At 38.2% G+C, this 13,228-nt stretch overlaps 1 long non-coding RNA gene across 1 annotated transcript; it reads right to left on the minus strand.

Annotated features, from left to right (window-relative positions):
- Positions 1–7,503: 7,503 nt before the first annotated feature.
- On the minus strand, positions 7,504–12,909 carry LOC125482900. Its single transcript, XR_007261889.1, has 3 exons — positions 12,809–12,909; positions 12,179–12,276; positions 7,504–7,613 (listed from the first exon to the last, which is right to left on the minus strand). It is a non-coding gene; the product is annotated as an uncharacterized LOC125482900 (long non-coding RNA).
- Positions 12,910–13,228: the final 319 nt, after the last annotated feature.

The raw sequence follows: 13,228 nt of genomic DNA on the forward strand, positions 1-13,228 counted from the left end.
TTTTGAAGTAATTTTCAGCTGTAACAAATTGAATTAAAGGTCTTGGATCATGCATCTCATTAGAAATGTTTACTTTGTTGTTGTAAATTCAGTTTCAGCTGTATTGATCAATATGCATCAAGTTATGACTCCTAAATATATCTAAAAATTTAAAGCATAAAAGCTATTAGAAAATTACTCTCCATAACACTGTTGAATTGCACTGATTCATAGTACAGTTGACATTCAGCAACACACAAATGGATGTGAGCATAAATTTAAAGAAGAAAATACACTTTTAAAAGCCACTGCAATTTGTACAAATAGTAAAAATATCCCAAGAGTAGTGTGTTCCTAACTCAGGAGTTCCTATTCCTGCTGCTGAGTTGCTACCCAATATTGTGGCTTAAACTCTTGATTTCTTTTGGAAATGTTGCTGATCTCATGCAGTGGTAACTGACAGAATGCGTGTGGATTTAAGCTGCTATATTTAAGCTGCACGAGATGTTATAAAGTACTATGGTTGTTATTTTAACCAAAATGCAAACCCCTTAATGTCACATTTTGTGCTGTGCAACTGACAAACTGCAACAAGTAACAATCTCTTTGTGATTTGTGCTTTCACTTGTATAAATCTTTAAGCAAGCTCATCATATAAGGTTTGACTTTATCTGTCTTTTGTATTACCAGAATTCTAGCTAAACAATAAGAACTTCAAATAAGTAGGTTAAAATAAAAGCAAAATATGGCAGATGCTGGAAATCTGAAAAAAACACAGAGAATGCCGGAGAAGGTTAGTATGTTTGCAGATGACACCAAAATTAATGGTAAAGAAGACAGTGAGGAAGTTTACCTAAAATTACGAAGGCATCTTGATCAATTGGGTCAATGTGTTGAGGAGTAGTAGATGGAGTTTAATTTAGACAAACGTGAGGTGTTGCATTTTAGTAAGATGAACAAGGGCAGAACTTACACAGTCAATGGTAGGGCCTTGAGGTGTGTTGTAGAACAGAGACCTAGAGGTTCAGATACATAGTTCATTGAAAGTTGCGTCACAGGTAGACAGAGTGGTTGAGAAGGCATTTGGCATGCTTCTCTTCATTGGACAGATTATTGAGTATAGGTGTTGGAATGTCATGTTGTAGTTGTACAGGATGTTGGTGAGGCCACTTTTGGCATACTGTGTACAGTTCTGGTCACCCTGCTATAGGAAGGATATTATTAAATTGAAGAGGCTGCAGAAAAGATCCTAGAAGCATAGAATGATAGAATTCCTAAAGTGCGGAAGCAGGCCACTCGGCCCATCAAGTCCACACTGACCCCCCAAAGAACATCCCATCCTGACGCACTTCCATACCCTTTCCCTAAACCTTTATTTCCCATGGCCAATCCAACTAACCTGCACATCTTTGGACTTACAAGATTTATAAGGATATTGCTGAGGCTAGATGATTTGACTTATGTGGAGAAGCTAGATAGGCTGGGTCTTCTTTCACTGGAGTGTCGGAGGTTGAGGGATGACCTTATAGAGGTTTATAAAATCATGAGGGGCATTGATAAGGTGAATAACAAAAGTCTTTTCCCTAGTATGGGGGAGTTCAAAACTAGAGGCCATAATTTTAAGGTGAGAGGAGAAAGATTTAAAAGGGACCTGAGGGGTAACTTCTTCACACAGAGGATGGTACAATCAATTTCCAGAGGAAGTGATAGATACAAGTACAGTTACAACATTCAAAAAACATTTGGACAGGAAAATGAATAGAAAAGGTTCAGAGGGAGATGGGCTAAATGCAGGCAAATGAGACTAGTTTAGTTTGGGAAACTGTCAGCATGGACAAGTTGGACCAATGGGTCTGTTTCTGAGATGTCTAACTCTATAACAGTATGACTCTATAAGTCTGGTGGCATCTATGGAGAGAGAAATAGGGTTAATGTTTCGAGTCCAGTATGACTCTTCCTCAGAACTGCATGAATATTGGTTGAAAGCCTATTTTCAGAAATGGAAACAGTGAAGTCAAGGAAGACAGGGAAGAATCAGAGATGGACCAGGTGAAGTTGAGAAAAGGATGGGAACTGGAAGCAAAACTGATTGATATTTTCAATTCCAGATAAAAGTAGGAAGCAGCACCAAAGACATAATTAGTGTGTCAGAAAAAGAGTTGGGTGGGGTGGGGACCCGAATAGGCCAGGAACAAGGAATGTTCCACACACCCAACAAAGACACAGGCATGACTGGGACCCATGGAGGTACCCATAGCTAGACCTTTGACTTGGAGAAAATGAGATGAGTTAAAGGAGAAGCTGTTCAAAGTAAAAACGAGCTCGGCCAGGTGAAGGAGGGTGGTCGTGGATGGAAACTGTGCAGCCCTTTTTCAAGAAGCATAGAGCCTTTGGACCATCATGATGGGAAGGGGGGGGTGTTGCGGCGGGGATAGGGGGTGTAGTGGGGGCAAGGAGAGCGGCTGGGAGTTGTACAGGTATTGTACATCCATGATGAAAGGGAGGCAGGTAGGGTCAGAAAACTGGAAATTGTGGAACCGATATAAAGCATCAAAACAATCTTGAATGTAAATAGGAAGAGACTGACCAAGAGGGGAAAAATAGTCAAGATAATAAGAAATCGGTTGGGTGGGGCAGGAACAGGCTAAAATGATGGGTATGCCAGAGCAGTCCTGATCATGGACCTTGGCAAGGAGGTAGAAGTGAGCTAAAAGGGGCTGAGGGACAATGAGTTGGGAAGCTGTGGAGGGGAAATCTCCAGAGGACTTGAGATCAGTGACAGTCCTGAAAACATCTCGATGTTCAGCGGTGGAGTCTTGATCCAGGAGAGATAGGGGAATTGTCTGAGAGTTTATGCAATTGTCTATTTGTGTCTGTTTGTATAAAGTTGGCAAATTATATTACAGCTGTACAAAACTTTAGTTAGTCGACATTTGGAAGTTGCGTGTAGTTCTGATCGCCACACAACTAGGAGGAAATGGATGCTTTGGAGAGCGTGGAGTGAAGTTTTACCAGGATGCTGCCTGGTCTGGAGGGTTTTAATTATAAGGGAAGGTTGGATAAACTCAGAATGTCTTCACTGGAAAGACGGAGGCTAAGAAGCAATCTGAGAGGTAAAGGCCTACAAAATTACAAATGGCATGGATAGCGTGGATAGTCAGAGATTTCTGTCCCAGGGCAGAAAAGTCAACTACAAGAGGGCACAGGTTCAAAGTGAGAGGAGGAAAGTTTAGGGGAGAAGTGCGGGGAAAATTTTTCACACAGAGGTTGGTAGGTGCCTGGAACACACTGCCAGTAGAGATGGTGGAAGCAGTTAACAATGATTAATGCGTATCTTGACAGAAACATGAATGGAAGCCAACCAGAGGGACAGAAACCTACATAGGCAGTAAGTAGCAGGTCTAAATAAGGATTAGAATCAGCGCACGCTTGGTGGGCCAAAGGGCCTGTTCCTGTGCTGTATTGAATTGTATTGTATTATCTGAGGTTGCTGTGGGAGGTGAGGGAAGAAATTACAGGATATCTGACCTAATTTTTTAAGTCTCTTTGGCCACCGGGGAGGTGTCAGAGTACTGGAGAACAGCTAATGTATGTTAATTTTAGGGGTTCATGATCACAGTTTCCTATTAAAGGCAGTCAGCAATTTGTAAATAAATTTCTGATAGTTCATTGAGTTTCTTAAGAAGCAGCAATTTATGTATGATATATTAGTTAATTAGATAAAGGACATTTATACCAAGATAATTGCGTGGCTCACCGATACCAGAGGACAAACAGGCTGACAGCGCAGATTGTTTTGGTCTCAGTAAAGTTGTAGGAGTACCATTCCTGCTCTCGAGCTGAGGTGTTTGGGAACTCTACCTCCTCTTCTTCTGCTCCATCTTCCATTTGCCTAATGAGGATTGCTGGATGAAGATTACTCTGTGGGGACCACTCAATGAGAACTGCTGCCTACAGGGTCTGCTTGATGAGAACTCCCCTCTGCTTGCGATCAGTTCTTGTTACATTATATTTTCTCTGTGTCAATTAATTGTCAAAACCCATCTGGCCAATAGATAGGATGCCAGATGACCATTGCCACCTTGCCCACCTCCATTTGAAAGTTACTTTTCATTCTATCTAAGAACAAAACCTTTTTTTTATTTTTGTAAAGAATACATTGATAATAGGGTACATTTGGCACCAGATAAATTGTTGAGAGTTCAATGCATGTCGTAATACCTGCGCACCTCAGAATTATTCCCTTTTGTTTCCCCATGCCAGAATTTTGAAAAGTTAATTGCGACAGAAATAGCTGTTAAATTAAATCATATGCTGCACAGTAATTACTAGGAAAATTCGGAATTTAACAATTTTAACAAGTGGTAGACAGACCCAGGACTGGTTCAAATGATAACCTGCTTAGAAGCTGATTTTCCTCAATTCACTGGGACTTCACCCCGTTGTATTAATTGTGATAAGGGAAGCTAGCTCACATTTTCACATCCTCTCATTCTCTTAACACCCACGACTAGCACCTTGCCTCCTCCACTGTCTCCATGTCACCTTCATGCTCATCAACATAATATAATCAACATTGACAAATTTTGAAAGGCTGAGGAAAAAGCCATATACTCAGAAATTTGTTTGGAGAATGGCTGTTGATCCTATCAACCAATGAAATTGTCAGCGAAGGGCCATTGCAGTATAATTAACAGGCATTTTACCCATTTAATGTTCCTTAAGCTTGCCTACATGCATGACATTACAATGAATCCTTCTAGGAACTGGATCAATAGGAACAGAGGCCGTGACACCTGGTTCACCAAGTGAGCCCCATGTGAATGCTTGTGTCAAGTCCGAGACTCCAAGGAGTTTGTTTGAACAAATTGAAATAGAGTGTTCCCTTTAATAAAAACCGAAAGAACTGTGGATGCTGTGAATCAGAAACAAAAACAAAAGTTGCTGGAAAAGCTCGGCAGGTCTGGCAGCATCTGTGAAGAAAAATCAGAGTCAACATTTCGGGTCCGGAGATCTTCCTCAGAACTAGAGTGTTTCCTTTGTTTGTTTGATATTTCTATGAGGCTATAATAAGTTATTCTTTCTGTGATCTCTTTTGTCAATGCCTGTATGTTTATTTTCACAAGAAGAAGAATGTTTTTATTAATTCAGAAGACGTAGATATCACTAGGTATAGATGTAGATAGGCCAGCATTTATTGCCTAGCCCTAACTTCCCTTGAGAAGCTGGTGGTGAGTTACCTCCTTGAATTGCTGCAGTTCAATTGGTGTTGGCACACTCGCATTGCCTTTAGAAAGGGAGTTACTGGATTTTGATCCATTGAGAGTGAAAGAACAGTGATAAGTTTCCAAGTCAGGATTGTTAGAATGTTGGAGAGGAAATCGCAAGTGGCTGCATTCCATGTATCTGATTGATTGATTGATTTATTGTTATGTGTATTGAAATACAGTGAAAAGCTTTGTTTATGAATGGTACAGGCAGATCACAGGAAGCAAAGGATGTACAGATCAGAGAGACTCAGAGGCATACAGGTTACATTGCAGGTTACATTATTTAAGGCTAGAGTCCATTCAACAGTCTGATAACTGCCCAAAAGAAGCTGTTCTTGAAACTGCTCATGTATATATTCAGGCTTCTGTATTTTCTGTCTGATGGAAGAGGTTGTAAGAGGTCATTACAAGGGTGCAATGGATCTTTGATGCTGTTGGCAGCCTTACTGCAGCAGTGAGCCGTGTAAGTGGAGTCCATGGATGAAAGGTTGGCTTCAGTGATGCTCTGGGCTGTGCACTACACCGTCTGTACTTTCTTACTGTCCTGGGCAGAGCAGTTACCATACCAGGCCGTTATGCACCCAGACAGTATGCTTTCAATAGTGCATCTGTAGAAGTTGGTGAGGGACCTTACGGACATGCTGAATTTCCTGAGCCTCCTGAGGAAGAAGAGGCTTTGTTGTGCTTCTTGACTGTCATATTTACGTGGGAAGTCCAGGACAGGTCGTCGGTTATCTTCACTCCGAGGAACTTGGTGCTCTTCACTCTCTCAACCTCAGTTCCGTTGATGTAGTTATGGGCGTGTTGTCCTCCTTTCTTTCTGAAGTTGATGCTCAGTTCTTTAGTTTTGCCAACGTTGAGAGACAGACTGTTTTCATTGCACCATGTCACCAAGCCCTCTACCTCACTTCTGTATTTTGACTCGTCATTGTTAGATATCCACTACAGTGATGTTGTTAGCGAACTTGTAGACAGCTAAGTTTCTCCAGCATTCTCTGTATCTGTTCAATAAATCTCATTCCCACTGATTACTAGCTCCCCATATTTATTAAATCAATTCATAACCAATTAATCCTTAATTAATATATTCATTAGCTGCTCTCTCATTCCATTAGGCCTCTCGGTCATGAGGCCTTGTAACATTTCTTCAAACCATACCAGATGATATTTTCTTTCTAAATAAATCTATATATACTAATAAAAAACAAACAAGACATACAAAATGACAGCAAATTATATGTCTATATTTTCTTTGCACATTAAAGCTTCAAGCATCCGTTCCCAAAATGTCCAACAGTTCCTTTTCTTTGTAAAACAATCAGTTGACTTCTGCTATTCACTCATTCCAATATGAACGTTTCTCCATTCGCCAGCATCTGTCCTAACACTTCAATATTGATCCTCAGTTGTTTCTTTCATTGACACATTTTGTTGAGTGCGTATTATCTCATAGGGCCTTATTATCAATTCAGCACTCAATTGATAAGAGCAAGAGTTTCTACCACTAAGGTACTTTCTACTTCTGATCTTTTGAGCTTCTCAAGTTACAGGGCAAAATTTACTCACCTTTTCCACAAGAAAAAAACATTGACCCTCCTGCATTTCAGATCCTATCACAGACTTTTACATAAGAAACATCCCTAAAAACAATAAATTTCAAATTCCTAGCTCTCCCAATGATAAAAACCTCACATTACAATCTTGAATTTTTAAAAAATATTTTGTTGCCTGAATAATATCTTCCACCTTGGGATTTTTCATAGTGGTGCCCAACTCTAATACTTCAGAACTGGCATCTGGTCTTGTTTTTGTGCCCGGGTAATTCAATTATCCAATTAGACTTTGCAATTCCTCCATATCAGTTTTTGAAACTTGCTACATTTTTTTTTAAATGAGGTCCTGTTCTGATTTATCACTTTCCAGATAAGACTGCTGATCCAAGGTGACACTTGATCTATTCTATCTGATTTCCAATCCAAAAGCCCCAGAAGCCTGACTTCCGATTGTGAATTCTGCCTTAAGCCAATTTATGACAATGTTTACAATTTCACATTGTGCTCCCACTCCACAGAATAAATCATCTACAAGTATCATAAAGATGCCTGAAAGCTGCCTCTCATAACAGCACAACATACCAGGGTTTGTCTTTTAACTGAAGACAGGCCAATATTAATAAGATCGATCATACTGAGAAGAATCAAACTCCAGAGACATCATTTCAGCCATGTACATATTTATTTCATTTCCAGAGTGTCCCCACTGTATTTGTTGCCTTCTTTGGAGGGCGAAGAAAGATCTCCCTCTTGAGCTCATCTCTTGACAGAAGCTTTACTGTCAATTGATCTCCATTCAGAACCATTGTTCCTAACAAAGCCAAAAAAAATTAAAAGCTTTTTTGCCTTAATCTGCTCTTATATTTTGGTCTCTGGATTTATTTTTAAATCTTGAGTCACTATCCTTGCTTCAGCCTTATAATCCCCTCAGAAGATCCCTTGTTTTTGTTCATTTCTACCTATGTAGTAGGCCTACTTGTCCCCTATTTGGCACCTCTTTGTATAGCCCAAAATACCTCCAGCTTTGTAATTCTCGTTGTTTAACATCTTTTATTAGCTTGTCTTCTGGTTTGTTCATGAACACTAAGACTTCCTGATCTCTGGTTTCTAACCTGATCGTACTCCTGGTTTATACTGTATTTCTTGTCCTTGTTAAACTACACCCTCTAACTCTTCAATCCATCTCTACTCTGCTACTCCCATTCCTATTAAGAGGATTTCTTTTAACATTTTGTGATTGTTTTCTAGGGCCATGTTCATTCCCAGAACCACTGTTTCAGCTTACACCATGTTTTTTTGCCTTCCATTTTTGTACTTCATATTTTCATGTTTCCAATCCATAGTTCTAACCTCCTATCCATCATCCTATACATTTGTCCAGCTTTTATAATTTCCAGTGACCTTCCCCGCTCTACTTGAAGTAATCACATTTCTCTATTGACTAGACCCTTGTTATAAATATTCAACTTCAGTATGGCCTCATATTGATCATCAGAACTGATCGATCCATCATCAGACAAACTGTCAATTGCAGTTTGAGCCTCATAGCTGTGTGACATTTGGATATGAAAAGTACCTTAATCCTTCTTATTTTCTATAGCTTCTTCAGAATCTGAACGTTTGTCATCCATAGCAAGCACCTTTAGAGTATAACTGAACAATCTGATTTCTGTCCTGTGTAATTATTACTTTTCTATCTTTACCAATAACCTTGTCTCCCCATTCTTTAAAGCCCCTCTCTCTTATATCTCCCTGGTTAAGACTGGGTCTTTATGGCCTTAATATAAGTTAAGGCTTGCCGAAATCTTTGAGGCTTTGACTTTAATAAAAGCCTTTCTGACTGGGTGCAGTGCATTCAAATGATCTGAAAAAGTAAGACTAATTATAACCTCTTCCCAAGCTGGGGAATAAGCACTTATTGCCGATGGAGTTTTTAGGATCCCTACCACAAATAAACTGATGGGGATTATATCCTCCTACCATCTGCAACAAATTCTCAGCATATTCAGTCCACACTAGCTCAAACAATAATTTACATTTGGCTGATCTGCCAAAATTTTGTGAACTGTTTTGCCTACCACTGTATGGTCCTTTACACACAATTCATTGCTAAAGTGACTTTTTATTCATAAATATTATGTTCATTTTTATGTACATATTTCTAAATTCATTGTTAGCCAACACTCCCTCCCCCATTATCAGTAAGATGATTTGTTGGCAGCTCAAGTCCAGTCACTATTCACTTTCCATTCCCTATTCAAAATTATTTTCTTATCTTTAATAATAGCTTATCTTTAATATTAATGCTAACTGACAAAATATGAATAACAAATCTCCAAAATATAACATGAAAATCGTTCGTTTTCTTTATCCCAAATCTATAAATCCATAGTCAATACCTCATTGAAATCTCCTACTAAGAACAAAATTGCTATAGACCTTGTTGGTGTGCTTTAATATTTCCTATAAATCTCAGATCTATCACTTAACTCTTGCATAAGCTTATCATAACCCCCATCCCTTATTCCTGCAATTTTTACTAAAAATTTAACCTTTGAAAGGATGGATGGGTAAATTGCCAATGTACAAAAACAGAAGTTGCTGGAAAAGCTCAGCAGGTCTGGCAGCAACTGTGGAGAAAAAATCAAAGTTAATGTTTCAGGTCCGGTGACCCTTCCTCAGAACCACTGAACCTTGAACCACTGTGGTCTATCTGCTGTACTGTTCTGAGGAAGGGTCACCGGACCCGAAACATTAACTTTGATTTTTTCTCCACAGATGCTGCCAGACCTGCTGAGCTTTTCCAGCAACTTCTGTTTTTGTTCCTGATTTACAGCATCCACAGTTCTTTCGGTTTTCAAATTGCCAATGTAATTCAAACACAACTGACTTTTAGTTTTCCAAATTTTTATCCCCTGATATCAAGAACACTTCTTTAATACTTTTGATGCAGTTATTATGTTCAATTAAAGTAATACAACAGTGTCCCAGTTGTGTAAATTGCAAATTTAAAGTTAGTCCAAATGCTGTAGCACTGCTGTTTTCTATATCTAGTTTCATCTTTTGTTTAATTAATTTATGGGAAGTATATGTTGTTGGCTGGGCCAGCATTTATTGCTCATCCATAGTTACTCTTGAGAAGAAGATGGTGAGCTGCCTTCTTGAACCACTGTAGTCTATCTGCTGTAGATAGCCCCCACTATGCTCTTAAGGAGACAGATCCAGGATTTTAATCCAGCTTTGTCTCTGCGCAATCTTCATCGAAGGCTGACTTAATAACAATGGTTTTTCATGGGACACTGCATTCATGCTAATGAAAACAATTGATTCTGTCTATTTTACGAAGAATTACCACTCCTTTCAAGGATTTTAATGTGTTATCATTACCAAATCTGAACCAGAGGAACTCTCAAAATCTTTAACGTTGTATTGATCCTTATTGGTTCCAACAGTCTGGGTGACATTAATTGGTCTATTCCACATACAGGTACAGTTGATGTGTATCCACTATCTAATATGGCGTAATTGAATGATACTGACGCCAGTGCATTCTTCACTGGACTGAAACTTCTTGTGGCCAATACAATGCCCTCTCTTTGAACTATATCCAGTTTCTTCCTCCAAATCATCCGTTTGATGTTTAGTTTTGAATACTTTATCATGTCACCTGGAGCAGTCCCTGTACTTGGAATCACACCTAAAACAATTACCAATTGAATTTCTGTTTTAATTTCAATTCGCTACATTTCTCCTATCATACTGTAACCAGTATCGAGACAATCTTGCCAATTTGTTAATATTCGGTCTTCTATTTTCTGACATATTGCTAATTGCCACCTTTGTGCTATGGACACTGTTGGAAAAGAATGCTTTTCTAGGAATTTTTTTGTCCTTCTGAAGCTTATTTGAGCAGCAAATGTTTATCTGCAAACTTAATTCTCATCCAAACTAGATGTCTGCCCATACTTGATACTTTGGGACAGTCCAATAATTTAAATTCCAGCATAGATTCCAAATGAAATTGTGCACTCTTGCATAAAACCTACTGAATTCCATTATGTACTTTTCCATGGTACTATCCTTGATCTTTCTTAATTTGTCAAAATCTCACAATGCCTCATAATCAGTCAATAAATCATATCTTTGATAAATTTTATCCGTGAAAGTTAATAAACTATCTAAATCTTCATCCATGTTCAAATCATCCAGTTCCATATTCATAAGAGCTGTGCGTCTGCATGCTAACGAAAGTCCTAAAAGCTATACTTTGCTACCTCTTTGATAATGAAGTAACCCAGGTACATTGTAACTTAGGAACAAAAACATTAGTTGCTGAAAATGCTCAGCAGGTCTGGCAGCATCTGTGAAGAAAAACATCAGAGCTAACGTTTCGGGTCTGGTGGCCCTTCCTCAGAACCCTTCCTGTTCTGAAGAAAGGTCACTGGACCCGAAACATTAACTCTGATCTTTTCCAGTTACGGTTTTTACATTGTAACTTAACTCTTCCATTGTTCATAAGGCTCATTTATAGAAATAAGTGGATAAGCAGACTCCAAAATTTCACATTTTGGCTCAACTATCCCCTGTTACCACTGTTATACTCTGGAAGATAACTTCGCTTAAACTGAGTCCACCTCCACACTTTTAGCGAGAGCTTTATTTTTGCTAACCATACTCCATAAAACTCACATCTCTCTGATAACTAGCTCAACCATGTTTATCTAACCAATTCCAGCCCAAATAATCCTTAAATAATACATTCGTCATCTGTTCCCTTATTCTATTAGGTCTCAGACATTCTCTCAGACCATATTAAGTGATAACACAGGATATGGGTTCTCAGAACAACAAAAAGTGTTGTATTTAGAAGTGGTAATTCCATTGTTCAATGGCCTCAGACTCAACCCGACTCCACAAAACTCAGTGCCAATGATTTTTGGAAGGCCATTTGACCATGGGATTCTCTTACCTGAAAAAAACGGTGCCTTTATCTTTATATCAACATGTCAACAGGGATTATTGAATTGTCAACAGTTAATCGGAACTATGCCTGCTTTTCTCCTTCTCTGGTTTGGAATAGTTGAAGCAAGTTGTAATATTATCATTACCCTTTCTGTGCCTTCAGCTGAAACTAGCCACTTCAGTACCGCAAAGGAACCAAACCTTATATTTTTATGGACTTTTATAACAGACATGTATCCACTCAACCTTCAGAGAATGTAACATTTTTCTTTGTCTCCTGCCAATGTAGAAGCCATGTTTTTAAAACAAGATTGTTCATTTTATTGAATAACTTCCTTTTAAACATCATAAATTAATATCTTTTTCATAATAATTTATTTCTGAAAATAGTTGAAGCAATTTAAAAAAGCTCACATTTTCTAACTTTGTACTTGAAAATTATTGCAGCTTGTCTTTCATCAATCTGCACATTCTCACCATTCTTTGTGGGTGAGGTTTTGACTCCACATTTCCTGTAAAGACAAATTATAAACATTGAAATTTAATTTCCCATGAAAAGAAAACTCGTGCAGTTCATTTTTAAAAATGTCATCTCAATACACCCATGAGATACCAGGAGTTGCAGCAGCAATCAAGTTCAAAGAGTTTGAAATTATATAGATGAAAATGCTATTGCTGAGGAATCCTGAGACAAATTTCGCTGTTTCTTTACATATTAAACTATGTTGACTCAGTTTTGTTTATGTTTATTAGCAAAAGCGACCTGAGGTACTAACCAAAATTCAATAATTTACTTTCTCCCAATCTTGGCTAGGCACTAAATTTCCTTCTTTGAAATTTGGTTCTCTTTTGGATAAATTTTTAAAAAATCTGATGAAAATAAAACTGCTTTCACCACAAACCCGCTCATTTCCTTAGAAAACAACTTCAAACAAAACCATCACCAAAAAGACAAAAATATCCTTACATGCGTTTCTTTTTAGAGGCTTCACATGTCTTTATGTTACATGTACTTCTATTTACTTGGTACAATTAACAACATACGTGCAAGGGTTTTATGTGGTTGTCCCTTTGCCTTCTTTGAGGAAATTACAGAAATAAAGGTTGTACAGTTTATTGAATGTAGTGATCTTATTCAGATTATGAATGTGTCTTCATTTCCATCTGAAAAAAACAAATTAAGAAGGCTGCTCATCTTCTGAAATGTGACTAATTGCAGATATAAATATAAAAGAAGCTAAGAATGAAAAAAAACTTTCCCTTTTGAAGCTTGCTCCTCTTGAACATTAAGTTTCCTCTCATAGCAACATATTATGTTATGTTGCATCACAGCAACTGATGAACTTTCTTCAGGCTTCTAGCACAGATCTTTAACTAAGGTATACTCTGAGCATGCCGTTAATATCGAAAATGTAAATAGAAGAACAAACATATTTATATTTACACATACATTGACATAAAGGC

Source organism: Rhincodon typus, chromosome 4 (assembly GCF_021869965.1).
Source record: "Rhincodon typus isolate 14 chromosome 4, sRhiTyp1.1, whole genome shotgun sequence".
Classification (NCBI taxonomy): domain Eukaryota; kingdom Metazoa; phylum Chordata; class Chondrichthyes; order Orectolobiformes; family Rhincodontidae; genus Rhincodon; species Rhincodon typus.